Raw genomic sequence first — 19425 nt, 5'->3', positions numbered from 1 at the left:
GTATGAAACTACCTTGGTGAAGGAAGCGGAAGACAGGAGAGCCCCCAGCAAGATCCGTGCCCGTGATACCAGAACGACATCTGCCTACTGCTGCTCACAGTGCAGAAAGGACTGCCACTCCCGGATTGGATTGCAAGCCACAGAAGACACTGCTCGACTCAGTCCAACTGGATTGCAAACCCATGATCCCTCGGGATCGAAGGATGCCTACTACTACTACCATGCATGTGAAAACTCTTCACGTTGTATACACTTTATCTAACACAGTAGTTCTCAAACTTAAACAACCTGAGAAACCCTATTCTGAATTTTTTTTCAACTCCCAAGCCAGCTTCTAATTTTCCCCAGGATGTGCAAACCCCCACTCTGCCCCAGGCCCCGCCCCCTCCCCACCCCCTTCCCCCCAGATTCCATCCCTAATCTGCCTCCATTCCATCCCTGACCCCCCTCATCACCTCCTCTGAACGCACCACATCCCTGTTCTGCAGCATACAGAAGGCACAGGGAGGAAGGAGAAGATGTTAAACACCAGGGCCAAAGGTACCAGACATGACTCACAGACCCCCCTGCAATACATCAGTTTGAGAAACACTTATAACATAAAAGCCACGTCTACACGTGCACGCTACTTCGAAGTAGCGGCACTAACTTCGAAATAGCGCCCGTCGTGGCTACACACGTCGGGCACTATTTCGAAGTTAACTTCGACGTTAGGCGGCGAGACGTCGAAGTCGCTAACCTCATGAGGGGATTGGAATAGCACCCTACTTCGACGTTCAACGTCGAAGTAGGGACCGTGTAGTCGTTGCGTGTCCCGCAACGTCGAAATTGCCGGGTCCTCCATGGCGGCCATCAGCTGGGGGGTTGAGAGACACTCTCTCCAGCCCTTCAGCTCACTGGTGGCCGCGTGGAGCGGCCCCTTAAAGGTCCCCTCCCCCTCCCTTCCTGTGCAGGAAGCTGAGGGAACGTGCAGGCTGCAGCCTGCACACGTGGCCAGCCTGCACCTACCTCAGCCCCCCCACCCAGCTGCGATGGCTGCCTGGCAGCCCCCCCCAGCTACCCCCAGGGGACCCCCCCCAAGGGGAGCCAGGGCAGCCAGCCCAGCCAGAAGGGCAGCCAGGCTGGGAAGCGGCAGCAGGGCCCCTCCTGGACGGAGGCTGAGCTGCGGGACCTGCTGGGGCTCTGGAGCGAGGAGGAGGTGCTCCAGGTAATGGGGAGCAAGAGGCGGAACGCAGATGCATTCGCTCGGCTGGCCGATGGCCTGGCTGCCCGGGGTCACCCTGTCCGCACTCCTGACCATGTCAGGAGTAAGGTGAAGGAGCTGCGGCAGGGTTACTCCCGGGCCCGGGATGCGGCCAGCCGATCTGGGGCCGCCCCCGTCACTTGCCCCTTTTACAGGGAGCTCAGGGACATCCTGGGCCCCCAGCACACCTCCTCCCCTCCAGCCAACCTTGACACCTCGGCCGACGAGCCCCAGCAGGCCCTGCAGCCGGAGTCCGCCCCGGAGGCAAGCCCCACACCCCAGGGGCCCCCCCCAGAGGCCACCCCCGGGACATCGCGGCAGGAGGAGGAGGAGGAGGAGAAGGGGGGCTCCTCCTCTGCAGAATCCGGGCTGCAGATCCTCCTCCTGCCATCCCGGAGCAGCAGCAGGGCCTCCGCCCCCCGGGGCTCTCCGGACCGTGGGAGTGGACCGACAGATAGGTACCCCCCTCTGGTGGACACCCCTGGGCTTGAGGGGCGGGGGTAATAGATGTGTGTCCAGGGCCCCCCACATGCTCACATGGCCATGGCCCCAAGGACAGCAGGGCCATGGCCCTCACAGCACTGCATCAGCCCCTGCCCCCCCACACACCCCGCATGACAGTGCCATGCCCCATCCCCGGGCCAGGGGGGAGCAGAACCTCGAGGGGCCCCCGGGAGGAGGGGGTCGGACACCCCGCAGCAGCAGCATGTGATGGAGTCGGGGGAGTGCCAACGGGAGACTCAGGCTACATATGAGCAACAAGAGTGGAATAGCTCCCAGGGGCAAAGGAGGATCCTGGGGCTACAGCTGGCAGGTGACACTTCTGCCCTGAACAAACAGGAGGGAGGAGCCGAGCTGGCTTGGAATTGGGGGGGCGAGGGCGGGGCCCACAGGTAGAGGCTAGGGGAAGGGAGAGCTGGAAGGCAGCCAGCCTGAGGAGGGGGAAAGCTGCATCCCCGAGGGGCACCCCCTGGGGTCTTCTCCCCAGGATGGGTTGGAAGGACTGTCTCTTCCGACAGCTGGTGCTGTCACTCCTGGGAGAAACTGGGCATCTGTGGCCTAAGAAACCTCTCCTGCTGTCAGACCCTGGGGGGTGAAGTGAGAGTCGCTCCCACCAGGGGACGGGGTGCAGGGCAGGGGGACCCCTGAACCCCATCCATCACAGCAGCATCTCCCAGGGACGGGGATGGGGAACCTGCAGCACAGGGCTGGGGGGACAAAGGCCACGGCTCGGGGCCCACACTAACACCTGTCTCCATTCTTCTTCCCCCGCTCCTCTCCTGTGTCCCGCTCCTGCACCATCAGAAGGACCGGAAGAGAGCGCCGGCGAGGCATCAGTTGTCCCAGAGAGCCCTCCGGGACCATCACTCCAGGGCAGCCCCTCAGCCGAGGACTGACCGGCCCCACGGCGGGCTAGACGGCGGACCCCACGCCACCAACAGCCGACGGCGATGGACCCCCAGCTGCTGGCCATCCACCGTCGGCAGCTGGAGGTCGCGGAGCAGCACCTGCAGCTGCAGGAGCGGGCGCTGGCCTGGCGCCAGGAGGCATGGGGGGCCTACATGGAGACATTTAACCGCTTGGTGGACTACCTGGCCCCCCATGCTGCGCCGGCCGCCGCATCGCCCGCCCTGCCTACTCCTGCAGCCCCACCACCAGCTGCTCTGCCCGTCGCCGTCCCGTCCACCGTCGCCCCGCCACCCACCGCCAAGGGCCGGAGCGCCGAGGGACCCCTGGAGCCACCTGACACTCGCCGGCCATCGTACCTTCCGGTCCGGCCCGCCCCCACCCAGCCCCGGACAGGGCTGCAAGCGCGGCGGGGCTCCCGGCCGGCCACGCCCAGTGCTGGGCTAGAGGGGCGAGGGGCCCGGGACGTGGCCCCCCCCCCTTGTATATAGTTGGACCCTGTTATTTTCTGCCCCCGGTTTGCCCCGTCCCCCCCATTTAAATAGTTCTCCCCTTTATCCTCCCTGGTTTTCTTTTTATTATTGCATGGTTCAGGCACTGGTTGAAGCGCTCCTGGCTAGCAGAGAGATGGCCCGTGTACAGGTGCATGAGCCATGGCCGGAGGGGGTACGCTGCATCTGCGATGACGCAGAAGGGCATGGTGGTGTCCCCCAGAGGGATCTCCCACTGGGGGATGTAGGTCCCTGCCTCCAGCCGGCGGCACAGGCCCGAGTTCCGGAAAACCCGGGCGTCGTGGGTGCTGCCAGGCCAGCCCACATAAATGTCCTGGAAACGGCCCCGGCTGTCCACCAAGGCCTGCAGGACGACAGAATGGTAGCCCTTTCGATTCAGGTATCGTCCTCCACTGTGATGCGGGGCACGGATGGGGATGTGAGTCCCATCCAGAGCCCCGAAGCAGTTGGGGAAGCCCAGGGTGGCAAAGGCCGCGATGGTGGCATGTGGGTCCCCCAGCCTCACGAGCCTGTGCAGGAGCATGGCGTTGATGGCACGCACAACGTGCAGAGAAAGCACATGGGACAGCACCAATGAGGGGTGAGCAGGGTGTGCGTGGCCCTGCCCTGCCCTGCCCTCCTCTGCCCTGGCCCCCCTGCCCTGCCCTGCCCTGCCCTCCTCCGCCCTGGCCTCCCCTCCCCTCCTCTTCCCCTGCCCTGGCCTCCCCTGCCCTGCCCTGCCCTCCTGTGCCCGGGCGCCCCTCCCCTGCCCTGCCCTCCCCCCGTGGGTTCTCTTACCTCCATGAAGACAGCCCCGACGGTGGCCTTGCCGACACCAAGCTGCTGGCCCACGGATCGGTAGCTGTCGGGAGTGGCCAGCTTCCAGACAGTGATGCCGACCCGTTTCTCCACTGTGAGGGCACGCCGCATGGCGGTGTCCTGGTGCCTGAGTGCGGGGGTGAGCCACTGGCACAGCTCCAGAAATGTCTGCCGGCTCATCCTGAAGTTCCTGAGCCAGCGGTCGTCGTCCCACTCCCCAAGCACCAGCCGCTCCCACCAGTCGGTGCTGGTGGGGTAGCTCCACAGCTGCCGGCGTGTGAGGCGGGGTGGGGGCGGGGTGCTGCAGGGGTAGGGGTTGAGCCCTGCTGCCCTGGGGGCATCTCCTCCTCTGGGGCAAGGAGGTGCTCAGCTGCCTCCCGCATGGCACGGAGCAGGGCGAGCACTGCTCCTGCCGGGAGGGCTGGGTGGACCTCTAGCTGCTGCTGCTGCTGCTGGGGGTCCATGACTGCGGCGCCCGGGGTCTGTGTGCTGCTGTGCAGGCTGCATGTGTCTGGGAGGGGCCCTTTAAGGGAGCGGCTAGCTGTTGCCCCGGAAGCGCTAGTCTGCCCGGTGACCCTGTCTGCAGCTGTGCCTGGCATCCCTATTTCGATGTGTGCTACTTTGGCGTGTAGACGTTCCCTCGCTGCGCCTATTTCGATGTTGGGCTGCGCAACGTCGAAGTTGAACATCGACGTTGCCGGCCCTGGAGGATGTGTAGACGCTATTCATCGAAATAGGCTATTTCGATGTCGCTACTTCGAAATTAGCTGCTTCGATGTAGCGTGCACGTGTAGACGTAGCCAAAGAGAAGTTATATGATTAGAAGTTGCTGATTCAGGTTTTCCAGAATTGCATATGGTGAAATAGAAAAAGCCAGACATACTTGAGATCAAACTGCAAATTCATTTATGCAGAAAAGTTCAGCCACAACATTGAAAACTGGATGCTTGAAGTCAGGCTTTTAAATTCATGCAATGTGCTGAGCCCCTGCAGCTCCCATTGACTTCAGTGAAAGCTAATGGTGCTCAGTATGCTTGAAAATCAGCCCACTTAATTGGATGTCTAAATGGATTTAGGCACCTAACCTGAGGCATGTATTCATAAAAATCTTGGTCCCTGACTTTTAAAATGGGAATGACTATGATCAAGTTAAACACTGAGCAGTTTCACTTAATGTGAGCAATTTTCACATGACTGCACAAAGTAGTAATTAACTCTATGAGTGTGAATAATTTATTGCTGCAGTTTTAAGGCCTATTTTGCATAGAAGAGACGAAGTGCAAGAATAACGGTGTGTTGTCATTTGAGTCTAAGGTACTTTGGATGAACTAAGTGGAGAAATTTGGACAATACTGGCTGGACAGAACTGAATGAAAAAATGTGGAAAATGCATCCGTGAAATTTTTCACAACTGTTTCCATTTTTAATCAAAATTTGGTTTCAGTTTGTCTGTTGTGTCTGTTCTGCCTGCCATCTTTTCTGGTTGGCAGTTAAGTAATTTCAAATATGTTTTTCTTAAACACCTTTTCTTGCAGGTAAATTGTTGCATTATTCTGGAATGAGTGCATGAAAAACTACTGACCAGTTTGTAGCAGCTCTATGAAATTTCACTTTATGGCTAGTGGCTAAGAAACCAAAACTGAAATAAAATCCCAGGCGGCTGCTATAGTAATTTTCATTCAGTTATGGAAGATGGAACTTAAAAATTTATCATATGGACTAACAAAAGCAATATAACTACTTGACTTTCGAAAATAAAGTTCTACTGCTGAGGCAGCAGGATTTTGATTGGATTCAACCACAAGTATGTCCAGTTCTTCATTTTCATGGCATTTCCTTTAGATTACTGTTGAAGTGAATTAAGTTAGTATTAACCTTGTCTGCCCAAATGATGCTTCAGAAAGGTAAATGCACTTTTCAGACATGCATGAAAATGAAATGATGAATTGATGCACACAGACCTCAGTGTGGATGTATCCTTCCTAATGAGTAATTACCTATGTTTTACTATATTGATTAAGTGAAGCTTGATTGTAAGCTGTCAAGTGAGCTTGTAGAGGATGAATTTAGAGAAATCAATCGTTGGGCTTGCTAGCAGATGAATTACCAATAGGCCGGACTATCCTATCTTGCTAAATAAATTTATTTCTTTCCCAGAATTTTCTCTGTGTGTTTTTTCTACTACTAATAGCCCTGTCTATCTATCTTGCTATATAATTACTTTATTTCTGAGTGTTTTTATGCTCTAGTTAGCACACTGTGTTCAGACCCCTGAGCTTGTGAAGAAACGTAGGGGCAGAAGAGATAAAATCTAGGACTGTCTGTATCATCTTAAAAAAATCTTAAAAAACAAAAAACGAAAACAGAAACCCTATAGACTGACTTAAGATAAGAAAGAACTTGGAACATAATTCCTTCTTTTAAAAAAGTGTACTCATCCTTCATATTTGTCTATATATCAGCAAACAAGGTTCAGTTTAACCAAGTTTCTTAAATGAAGCATGACAATTACGAGGATCAGAGATATGGAGACAAAGAGAGAGAAAGCAGAGAAATGGAAAGGAGAGGCGGAAGCCAAGAAAGCTTTTATATTTGGAAGGCAAAAGCTTAGTTTTACCAACAATGCAGCTAATGAAGTGGACAGTTCCTGTGTTCCAGAGTTAAACTAACAATGAACATCACATTATGAAATTAGCAGCTCATCATTGCGGAGGTACAGTTACACTGGACTCATATCCATGTTGATCACCAGGGAGCTGGTCCATTTGCAACTATTTAGATAATGGCATAGAGAGTATGCTTATAAAGTTTGTGGATGACACCAAGCTTGGAGTGAGTGTAAAAACTTTGAAGGACAGGATTATAAATCAAAATTATCTGGAAAAACTAGAGAATGATCTGCAGTAAATAGGATGAAATTCAATAAGGACAAATGCAAAGTATTGTACATAGAAAGGAACAGTTAGTTTCACACATACAAAATGACTGCCATGGAAGAAGTCAGGAAGAAGTATTGCTGAAAGTATTGTTAGAGTTAACCCCAAGTTAAAGGACCCCAAGTTAAAGGACCACGACAGTGAATGTTGTTTCTAAGGAGCCTGTGGTGTTTTATGAGGAGCTCCTGGTGATTCACTGGGAGAATAAGGCACTTAGCATTTTTCAGGATTGGGCACATACTAAGAAAGAGAATAGAGACCTCATAAGGTATCTACTCAGCTGACACACAACTTTAAAGTGTAGTTTACTATTCTTTGTAAAGCACCTTGAGCCAAGTGAATTTCCTAAATGCCATTTGATATCAAAAGGAAAGATTCTACAGAAAATCCATTTTCCACAAAAGAAATGAGGGGGAAGGAGTTACCGTCCCATCAATGCCAAGAGACACCGCCTAGAATTAATCTTACACACTTAGAGGAAAATTATCTCATGTCCCTCTCAAAGCAGACTATGTCACTACTTTCACAGTAATGATTAAAAATGGAAAAAATCAAAAAAGGATTTTAACCTGGCCTCTCTAGTTGCTTTTGGCACACTCAGGATTTGTGATAAACAACATTTGATGGGCTGTGACCAATGAGAGAAAGAATTCAGACAACATAAAAAGATGTGGGGGACAAGATCCTAAACAGAATGGAGATTACATTGAAGGTATGAGTGTTGAATTGTTAGTAACCAACTGCATTTTCACATGCACATCAGAATGTTATGTGTAAGGTTAACTGAACAATCTCCGTCAAAACTACTTTTCAACAGAAAATTGTGATGGTCAAGCTAAATTTTTTACACTAAAATTGCCACAGAAATTTTGTTTTGTTTTTGTTTGGTTGGTTGGTTAGTTGGTTTTGGTTTTGTTATTTTGTTCAAAAGACTCAATAGATAAAAACTGAAAAATTATCAGCCCTACTTCCTAAATCACCCAAATATAGTTTGAATATGTAAAAGTGTGGCTTTGAAAGATTTATATAATTTAGGAAATTTAGACCAAAGTTATCAAATAATAGTTTCATTTTTATATTAATGAAAATATTCAGACTTTAGACAGAAGCTATTTTTGTTTGGCTTTAGATTGACAGGACATTTTCAAATTCAAACCCCAAACAAAAAGGAAAATCCTGACTCAAAATGTAGAAAGAAAAAAACACAAAACTGGGAGTGTGGGGGGTGAAAAAAAGCACTCCAGAGGGAATACATTTCTGCCAGGTGGGTAGTTCTCCTTCAAATTCTTTCGGCAGAAATTAGTTTGTTTTTCTTTCTTTTTCCAGCATGCGTGTTTTTTTCTAATGTCATATAGATCACTGAAAGGTGTTATTCTGATAAGGCAGTTCGGTTTATTGATCACTGGGCCCAGTACTTTCGATCTGTGTCATACTTTAACTTGATCTTCTTTAATATTAGTAACAATAAGAAACCTGTGAGGGAAGGCTTTCCTTGCTACAGCACTAATGTGTAGCATTGAATTTGCCAGGCAGCTTCCTTACTCTAGGCTACCTTGCCAGGCAAGCAATAAAAGCTTTAAATAGCTTGGGGACCACTTGGCTCAGCTTTGTAAAGAATTCATGAAGGAGAGTTGCATTGGCCTGCTACCTTGATATGATTTTCTGTGCCTCAAGCACTCTATCTGCATCTTGCCCAGCCTTTTCATTACCCTGGACACTGATCTATCCTGTAGATCTGAACTGTGGGCTCAGAGTTTGAATCTAAGATTAAAGCCAAAACTAAAAATTCACCGGCAGTCTCTCTTTCTTGTGCATGGACTGGGTGCGTTGTCCATTCATCTAATCAGTCTCACTATATTCTGATTTTATTTTTACACTACATGCTTCTGACTATGAAGGGTGGCTCCTCTGGCTGCACCTGGAGAGGAGCAGATGAGTGTGGAGGTGAGAAAGATAGTAAAAGTAAAGAGAGAAACTGAATAATAGCAAGGCATCAAAGAGTAATGCTAAAAAATTGCCAAGAGCACTTTGTGGTATTTGATATTGGCTCATCCAATGTATTCAGCAAGAAATGAAAAAATCCATTTCTTTTTCCCCCCCTTCTGCTTATGGGAGTTGCCAAGACCCCTCACTGTGTTTCATTTCCATTACTCTTTCCAGTCTAGTTGCTTTATTACCAAGAAGCTTTCTTCTACTCTTTTTTTTTTAACATAGTCTAGGGTATTTTTATTTCTTCACGCTCGAAAGTAATTCTCTGCAATCTCCTCTGGCCTTTGTGGCCATTTACAATGATTAGCTGTTTGCAAAAGGTAATGAGTTTCTATCTTTCCCTCCTCTGTTTCCCTTTCCCTTTCCTCTTTCCTGTCCCTGACACAGTCTTTCAGTTATTCAAAAATAAACAGACAACAGCATAATTAAGAACCTTAATGCTGACAAGATAATATAATTCAGACTTCCAGATCCTGAAGAAAGAAAGAGAATTCAGTAAGTATTGATACATTTTCTTTCAAGATAGGGGACAGGGATTTTTTTTTTTAATTCCTATTTAATTTCTGCTTGGGAACAAAAGAATTTAGAGTGAGAAAAGGGGAGCTGAGTGATTTTTAGATTTGCATTTCCTCTTCACTAAAGGCTTGTATTTTATTGAATATAAAAAGGTTATTATCTGATAAATGAAAGCATGTGTTTAAATAACAATCTTAAAAGTACTTTAAAGAAATTAGAGTTCAAAAAAAATGTTAGTTATTTTTCAAAGCCTGCCTGTAATATGCAGAGGTCAATAGAAAATATTAGTACTCACGTAAAAGTGCCCTTTTCATAGCATGACCATGCATCCTATTTTGGGTGGGAGAATCCCTTTTTTAAACCCTATTTCAGCTGTCCCGACTTTTTTGGTGAAAGTAGGTATTTGTCCTGTTGACTCTCACCATTGTGATCATTTGGCACAAGCAACAGGGCAGATGACTATTTTTGTGTAGAGGAAAGTGTGGAGGGGTGACCAGCCAACCCTATGTGGAGGTAGGGTCAGGGAGGTAGGGATCAGGCAGGGCTCTGGTGAGCAACAGCTTCACACAAAGGGCATGCAGGGTTTAGTCACCCCAGTCTCATGCAGGAGGCAGGAAAAGTTTGGGCAAGCAGCTGAGGTCAGCCACACGGCAGAGGAGGAGGCATTTCACTTTCCCTTTGGAAAATTAAGGTCACTGTACCTTTCAATCTCTTAAACCTCCTTTTAAGTAGTGGGCGGACACACACACACACACACACACACACACACACAATCACATGAAATTATTTGTTTCCCCTTCCAGCTAAAACAGCTTGACTGTTCCTTGGCTCTGTAGGAGCTTTCTAATTTCTCTATTTTTAGTGAAGTCTGTTTTATTCAAACTGCTTGTGTACACTAAACATACCGTTGTAACTATTTGTTACTACACTAACACCCAGGGGCACCAGCCAATATCTGTGCCCAGTTGTGCTGAGTGTTGTACAGACACAAAGTAAAAAATAATCTCTGTCTGGAATGCCCTACAGTCTAAATAGTGGTAAGTGTATATTCTAGTGATGTGGCATAAGTCACTGATTTAGGAGACCTGGATTCTGTTTTTATCTCTACCGCTAAATAGCTTTACAAGCTTAGGCAACAGAGAGAAGCCAAGTAAGTTGCCCAGTCTAACATAGCTAGTTAGTGGCAGAACTAAAAATAGAACCCAAGACTCCAAAATCAGGGAGTTTCTACCTTTCCAGACTACTGTACCCCTTTCAGGACTCTGATTTGTCTTGCCTTCCCCCAAGTTTCACCTCACTTAAAAACTACTGAATTACAAAGTCAGACATAAAATACAAAAACATCACAGCATTCTACAGAGAAGCTCTGTTATCTGGCATTCAGTTGACCAGGCAGTTTAATTAACTGGCATTTCTGATATTTCCCCAATACAAATCTTCAATCCAGTAACTGGGACTAGTGTACTGTCCAGCACATTATACAACAGCATCCTTGGTATTCTGCTTTTATGCAAAAGAGGCAGAAGACAAGTAAGCCAGCTGAAATCAGGGATTTATTCAGAAATGCAGCATCCAGGATGTGCCCTAGGATCAAGACAGATTCAGAACAATCTCCTACACCTTCTACATCTCCAAGTTGAACCTCTCTAATCTGGAACTCACCATACATAATCTGGCATGATTTCAGGAAGTCAGATGACCACTTATCATGGGTGTGGCCAAGTTTCCCGTGGTCCCATAAAGTTGATTACAGTCACCAGTCCTGGCTCTCAGTGTTTTGTGCTGTTATTTAGCTGTAATTTACCCCTAAATGTCTTCTAAGGGTCCAGTAAGCAGTGGAAGTGTTGGTAATGTGCTAGACAATATTGGCCTCCCATGGTCTGGCAAATATTCCCTTATGGCACTGGTCCAGTCCCCAAGGGTGTGGCTCTACAGATGTTCAACCTGTACAAAGATAATTGATGTTGACAATGATGACCCTGAGACACTGCAAGATCCTAAAGTGCCTTCTGAATCATCAAAGAAAGATTAATTAAATTCAGTAGGATTGTAGTGGTATGTGTATTTTTAGTGATTTGTGTGTGTGCCATGAGCTGACTATAGCAATAAGTGGTGTCACAAGATAACCTTCTGCTTAGACAACTTTACCTGTATACACCTGCATGCTTGTAAAAACTAACCACTCGGCAGTGCAGTACTATTACTAGATTGGTGAGTACCTGTGAGTTGTTTTGTAGTTTATTCATTTTATTGTAACCTAATTCTCTGAAAATTGGTATTCCATTGGTAAAGTACAAATCTCTGTTAAGCAGAATATGCATTTAATTGGCACCCTCCTGCCATTCCCTAAAATCATGCCAGATAACAGCATTTTTACTGTATTACTGAAAAATGCTTATGCTCTCATTTCACCACAATTATAAAATAAATCAATTGGCACATAAATACTGTACTTCCATTGAAATGTATAATACATAGCACAGTACAAACAAATCATTGTCGCTATGAAACTTTAGTTTGTACTGACTTGGCCAGCGCTTTCTCTGTAGCCTGTTGTAAAACTACACAAACATCTAGATGAGTTGACGTGCTCCCTGGAAGACCTCCAAATATCCCTGGGGTACATAGACTTCTGTTTGAGCTCTGCTGTCCTAAATATTAGCTCTACACACGAGACCTTGCCACTTCCAGTATATGTTAGATACTATATACGCATAACCATAAGCATATATTAATATGTCTATGCCTATTTACATGCACATGTACACGCCTAGTAGCTACTGACAATTTAAATGCCACTGATCGTCAGGCCTCAGGATTATGCAAAGCTGCATGTTCTGCCCTATATTTCGATTGTGTGCTGAGTGAGCTCACAGAAAGCAGGGATGAGAAATAGGTATCCAATATCTAGGAGACACAGCACAGACTTCACAGCCTGAGGAAACAGGTATTAAAGTGGATCTCACCCTAAAGACCGAGAAACTGGCAATTTGGTTTTCTCTTGGCAATCTTCACACCAGTACTATAAACTGCTGAACTTCTCCAGTTAATCAGCCATCAGCTAGCTTGGGGACCAGTTTTGGCCTTACTGAAATCACTGGCAAGAAACCCAAAATATTTCAGTGGTCATAGGAGCAAGCTCTTTTTGAGGGGAGGAATGAGTAATGAGAAGGCAGACATAACAAATCTAAAAAAAAACCTGGTAAACAGACCATTACCAATGTGAGATAAATACCAGGAACACTATGAAAACTGTTCGTTTGACATTCCTTACACAGTTTTAATCATGATGATCCTGTCAGGTTGGAAAGGGTGGTACATACGTCCCTTAGAAGAAAGGCTCTTGTAATTTTAAGGACATACCGTATGTGTGTATATGGGGCATCCTCAACTTAAGTAGCTCAGCAGCAGGATTGTTGTCCTGAATGGTGAAAGCAGAACAGAGCTATGCTGCCCCATTCTGATGGTTTCTCAGAGTGCCCAGGATTCTGAGTAACCTTGCGAGCCCCTGCTTCCAGCACAGGGAAAATTTGCTTATGATTAACTGGGTGTAAGATGACAGACTATTGGTCTGTCAGCAACCCAAACAATCTCCTTTGGCCTCTGCCCTCCCTTACTTTGCCTTCCAGGTTAACAGTAGGTGCACACCAATACCTGAGTCCCCTTGACACACCCAGCCCTTACCCACAGGTCACTCCCAGACATTACCCGGTAAGCTGTCCACAAAGAAACAGCACATACCCCAGCTTGTTTGAGTCAAGTGAAGATCAGCTCCAATATAACATCACATCACTGAACAATTTTAATAATGAAAACAACCATGAGTGTATCAGAGACACTGAGTAGATATAACAATAGAAACAGAAAGAGTTACATACAAAACAAAAAGTAGAAGACACTTCCCAGAGCAGTGTTTAATCAAACTTTTTGAGACCATGGAATACCAAACAATAACATTTTTATGAGTAACGCCTATGCAAATTTTCTTCAAAAAAATTTTTATTTTGTCAGACCAAAAAAACCAAACAGCAGCATATACAGAAAAAACAAAATTAAGTAATTTCATTGGGTATCATAGAAATAAAGTAGTAACATTGTATCTGATTTTGATAACAGAAAATATAGACCATTAGGGTATGATATCAAAGTGTCAGATGCTCACGGCGCGTTAGTTGTTCATGGAACACCAGTGTTCTATGGAAGATAGTTTAAGAAACACTGGCCTGGAGTCTAAACTTAAATAATAAACTAAACCCTCATCTAAAGTAGTTTCTGTCAGGTAAAGTAATTTCTCATCATCTCCAGCCAATGTGGCTGGAACCTCCCTTCCAACAATGTGCTCTTCTTTTGCTTTCTCAAAGAAGAATGAAGGGGTGTCTTTCCGGATTCCCTTGTTATTCCCCGAAGTCATGGTTTACTCCTCCCCCCAGAGTTTGTTCCCTGCTGCGCTAGCTCCATCTTGCCTCCACACCCTCTTGTCAACATAGCGTGCAAATCAGCTTCAGTGCTTATTTGAACTGTGAACCAAGCAGACAGGAGAATATATATTCTTTGTCTGGCCAAAACCTACGTGTCAACCCTGCCTTGAGTTAGACTTTAAAAGACATTTTCCAGTGTGCTTTGTGTGCGTGTGGGGGGGGTATATATATAAAAATTGCGAGATATGTGGGTGGATGATAGTCAAGTGGGGTGTGCATATGTGTGTGATGCACCTCTTGAATAACATGCACATGCCTCACAATTATTTATGAACTTAGTATGACCTGAGCTTTAATTAGAGATCTCATTTGACCTTCTTGGGATAAATCTGCATGTCACTGTGCCTCAGTGTGTCACAGATGAGAATGCCAGATTCAGGAGACATGGACAAAAAACAGTGCAGATACATCCCAAATTGGTGCTTATTTCCTCATTAGATTATACCAAGCCCATAGCAAAAATTAACTTCTGCCTTACTCACTAGTTAACGGGAAGTCAGAAATGCAGTCTCCTTAAACATTCCAGCCCTCATCTCAGCAGCCAGACATTAGACTCCATGATGGCCAGTTATTGAAAACCAATTTAATCAAATATAGGGTCCTTGCAACCTCAAGAGATCAGTCACATAGCCAGGTCAATATAGGAATCAGATCCTATCCAATAACAATACTGCTGCCAGTCCTTTAGTAACTAAAATCTAAAGGTTTACTAATAAAAACCAAAGAGAGATAAAATGGTTAACCGATCATATGCAAACAATAATTGCAACATCCTTATTTCAGGTTTGTAGCATTGATATTATAGACTGCTGGGCTGTAAAATCACGGGTAACTTCCAAAGAATTTAAGGGTCATCAGTGCATAGTCCAATATGCTTCATTTATTTTTACATCTATAGTTCATAGAATCAGGGAAAGTAACAGAGAAAGTGAAGTTATCCCAGTGCTCTTTCAAACCCTCCGCCATGTGCCCAGAAATCTTGTTTTAAACAAAGCTCTAAACCCTGTTTGTGGAAAGTTACTGGCACAAGATAGTGTCCAGGGTCACAAGAGCCATGTCACACATCTTCACATGGCTTGATGACTCATGGGGCAGCCATCATCCATATCTATGCTGAAGGGTCCAGAGCCAGAGCCGGGTGGACTGAGTTTCTTCTATGGCCTACTGTGAAATGTGTCTTTGATGGGCTATCAGACATAAATAGTCCATTCACAATGAATGGGCTGGCTAGACTGGATGTAAGCCACCTTGTCAGTTTTAGCCCAGGAACAAACACATCTGAGGTATAGCTACATAGCTAATATTCATAACTTCAGATACAGTGATAATGTGGATTTAAACAAGATAACCTTATTTACATAATTTTTCAACTGGCAGCTTACATGACATACTTTACATAAAATTTGCCTCGCCGTGGCAATTCCAACAAGATGAAGTAGACCCTCAATATTACGAACACCAGAGCTACGAACTTACCAATTACACACTTCATTTGGAAATAGAAGTATGCAATCAGGCAGCAGCAGAAACAAATAAAAATATTGTTCTACTATACACAAAGTACTGTGTTAAATGCACACTACTAAAAATATGAAATAAAATGTAAATATTTGACAAGATAAGAAAACTCCTTTGTGTCAGTTTCATTTAAATTAAGATGATTAAAAGCAGCACGTTCCTTCTGCAAAGTAAAATTCCAACACTGTAACGAGCCAATATTTAGTTGTAAGCTTTTGCAAGAACAACCATAATGTTTTTTCAGAGTTATGAACAACCTCCATTTATATGGGATTTGTAACTCTGAGGTTCTTCTATAAATGGTCATATTTCCATCATACAGCATCACATTGTGTAAACAATGTACTGGGTTTAATGAACCTTTTATGTCTGCTGGGAATAACAGTTACAAAACAGTGAACCCCTTGTCAGTTGCAATTGAGAGGTTTTCAGGGTGACGCTCATCCACATGAGCACATTGGGACTAGCTCCCACTCTGTGTGCTATCAGAGGCTGTCTGAGGGATTCCTCCTAACCCAGGGGTCAGCAACCGGCAGCTGTGAGTGCTGCCACCGTTGACTTCTCTTGCGGCTCTGCGGGCTGCCAATGCTTAAACAATGTCCACAGTTAAAAAGGAATTTAGTTTTTTAGTTGAAGTGGAGGCAGCCTCTGAAGTCACTGAGCAGTCAGCTGCGGTGGGGTGGGAGGCCGGCAGGGAAGGGAGCCCTGGAAGAGGAACCTGGCAGGGCAGGGAGCTGCCCACAGTGCACATGTTGGGGGCGGGGAGGGGGAGCACTAAGCTCACAGGAGAGCTGGGGAGAGAGGTGGCCAAGCCTGCCCCGCCAGAGCTGTGCAGCTGTGCTGAGTGGGAGGAAGCTGTGGGGGAGGTGGCAGTGGCAGTGGCAGCAGCTGTGGAGGAGCAGCCTGGTCTGAGGCGGGTTAAGCCTGGGATTGGGGGTGGTTTGAGGCTGAGAGGGGTTAATCCTGGGGATGAGGGGCAGGTTTGTGGGATGGGAGGTAAAGCTTGGGGTTAGGGGGTGGATTAGGGGGCTAAGGTTGGTAATGCCTGGAGATGGGGGTACCAACTTTCCAACTGCTATATATCATTGTGTGTGCACTGTTCTTAAAATAGGACTGAGAGAAAGTACAGTTTGATGTAATTTATTAAGGACTGTCTCATATTCACATGTATTGCGGCTCTTAAAGTATTGATTTTGTAACCGAATTTGAAAAAATGGCTCCTCATTACTTCACTGCAGACCCCTGTCCTAAGAAATCACCCATATCTACCAATGTGGCAGTAACTACCTTCATTTTAAAAAACAAAACAAAACAAACAAACATAGAATTTAATAGAAAAATGTTGACTTTGCTGTGGTGTTTTATATTCATGTGTGTATATGACCATTTACATACATACAGCGTACGTCCATGTTAGCTACTACTAACAATTTAAATACCATTATCATAGTCCTAGCGATCACATTGAGCAAAGCCAGTATTCTGTCTTCTATGTAGGTTGGGGGCTGAGTTCATAAAGAAGCAAGGATGAGATTCTGCACTAACCTAAAAGTGTGGAGGTTTATTTGACCATTCTGTAGGATGATTACACAAAAAGAAAAATATTAGCATTGTCTATTAAATTCAAGCTCTTTTAATTCTAATATTGTTAGGAAAGCTTACTGCATTTCCCTAGAAACATTTTGGTTTGATCTTAATATATATTAATTTTTTTTGTGCACACATGGGCCAAATTCTATGCTAAATTTACACTCTATCCTCAGTCGTGACAGGGCAGGGAGCCACAGAGGAGTCAGCAGCAGCAGTGGCCGGAGCCACAAATGACTCGTTAAAGAGATGCATGTGGCTCTGGAGCCGCAGGTTGATGATCCCTGGTCTGCACTTTGCAGGAAATAATGCACTTAGCTCTCAAAAAACCTCGGTAAAGTATATGGTGTTGCATATGTATGAGGACAGAATCTAGCCCTTCTATATGGCACTGATCACAAGAAGTGGTTGAAAAACAGAAGGGGAGTTCTGTGGGAAACTTTACATTAACCCATGATTATAAACTTTTCACCCCAAAGCTAGTGCTTTTTATGAAAAATTTCATTTAATCAAAGCCCAGTTACAGCAGAAAATTTTCAATCAGCACAATCTTTTTTTGGGGTGGAGAGGGAAGTTGGTTTTTGTTTTTTCAGAACAATGTAGGCCAAGACCTTGAGAGCCAAAAAGAATCACAGTAGCTTTATTTTCCTCTGAGAAAATTGCAACAGAAACGCAGGAAAGGACCTCTCTTCAACAGCTCCTCAAAAAGGCCAGAACAGAGTCAGAAAATGTGCTCGGAGGCAGTCAAGAGAAAAGATTATTTGGTTCCGTATGTGTCAGTTATTCTGTATTGATTCTCAGTATAAATGAAGACAATTGTGATTTGGCCTGATAAGAACATTGCGTTTACATCGGGGCACTCATAAAAGTTTCTCTTGGTTTTCAGAGTTTGTGTTCAGTACAGTTCCAGTTCACCCACAGTTTATTTCTTTGATTTCAGTTTTCCTAGGGCGGTCATGTTGAACTCCTCTGGCAAAGCCCTTTTGCTTATTTGGTTTGGTCCAGCTCATCTCACTTTACCACCTATTTATGTCTGTGTACTCTTGAGCAGTACAACAGAAATTAAACACATCATAAATAAAACCTATAACTTTACCAACTAGTGGTCCTGCTATCATTAGCCTTGACATCACAGCCTTTCCAATTATATAACATGCTCATTTCATACTTTGTACTGTGGTCTCTTCATATTGCGTAATTGGTTTCTAAACCTCTTTATTGCTAAATAAATGCACATATTGTCCAAAATGTTAAAATCTAAACTCTTAACTCCATATGTAGCTGCCTTAGGAGAAATGGCCTACCCAAACCTGGTTCTGAATCCCAACAAATTAAAGTAATCAGTCTACTTTCAATATAAGCAAGAGATTTGAGGAATTGTCTGGACTTAATTCAAACTGCTTTGATGCCACCCAAGGATTATGTCCCCAAGGGACAGAAAATCTAGTTGGAAGGTGATTGAAACAGTACAAGATGGTACAACCTGCACCCACCAAGGGACTGAGCAATTGGCCAATATAGCCACCAAGGGAGCATAGTTCTGGAAAGTGATTATCTAATCTAATAACACAGACAACAGAATTTCACACAGTGATTTGTGCATTAAAACTGTAGCATCTAGTTGAACCAGAGTCTAGTATTATTTAAAGAATTCAAGTGTGAGTTCGTGTTCAATTGTACACCATATGCACAAGACCTTTTCAGAGCCACTGTTTAATAGGACACAGTCCCTCACGTATGTCTGACCTACATTCTTTTTTCCTAGATATAGGCCCTCACAATTCACTGCATTTAAGTACATGCTGTTTAAATGCATTACCAAGCATCCTCTGTAGAACTGACCAGCCCTTATTGTTATTCGCCTCTCAAGTAATTTTTATGCCATCCGCAAGCTTTACCAATGATTTTATATTTACTTTTAAATCATCTGTACAGCCAATGAATAACATTGGGCCAAAAACAGGTATTTGCAGGACATGGCTAGAGATATTTGCAGTGCATTATAATTCCACATGTATAGTCTGAGTTATATTAGTCAATTTTTACTTTATTTAATAGATACTATATAGGTTTTGTATAATACTTATTTTAACATCAGACTGCCAATTGGTGCTAACTCAGATGCTTTGCAGTAGTCTACAAGATCTGTTCGCAACTGTAAATTTGTGAAGCATTCTTAATCTCATTAAAAAAGATATCTAGTTTAATAAGATCTATTTTCCTTAAAATCATGCTGATTAACATTGATTATGTTACTATTCTTTAATTCCTTACCATTTGCAGCCAGTATCACCTTTTCGTTTATGTTTCCAGGGCTCAGTCATATCAGGCTAGCCAGCTTATGACTACCTGGATCATTTCATTTCCTTTTAAAATACTAGTAAAGCATTTGCCGTTTTTTATAGTCCTCTGCATCTTCCTCTGCAGCTTCCCCGGTGTTC

The 19425-nt window shown here is 45.2% G+C and overlaps 1 long non-coding RNA gene across 2 annotated transcripts in view; it reads left to right on the top strand.

The window, feature by feature from the left end:
- Positions 1-9086: 9086 nt before the first annotated feature.
- Positions 9087-19425, top strand: part of LOC142008642 (uncharacterized) — a 62503-nt gene continuing 52164 nt past the window's right edge. For both annotated transcript variants that reach the window (XR_012644194.1, XR_012644193.1), the window contains exon 1: positions 9087-9380. This is a non-coding gene — a long non-coding RNA (uncharacterized LOC142008642). The remainder of the gene's footprint in view (positions 9381-19425) is intronic.

This window comes from Carettochelys insculpta, chromosome 2 (assembly GCF_033958435.1).
Source record: "Carettochelys insculpta isolate YL-2023 chromosome 2, ASM3395843v1, whole genome shotgun sequence".
In the NCBI taxonomy this organism is placed as follows: domain Eukaryota; kingdom Metazoa; phylum Chordata; order Testudines; family Carettochelyidae; genus Carettochelys; species Carettochelys insculpta.
This window is presented reverse-complemented; position numbering and strand designations above follow the sequence as displayed.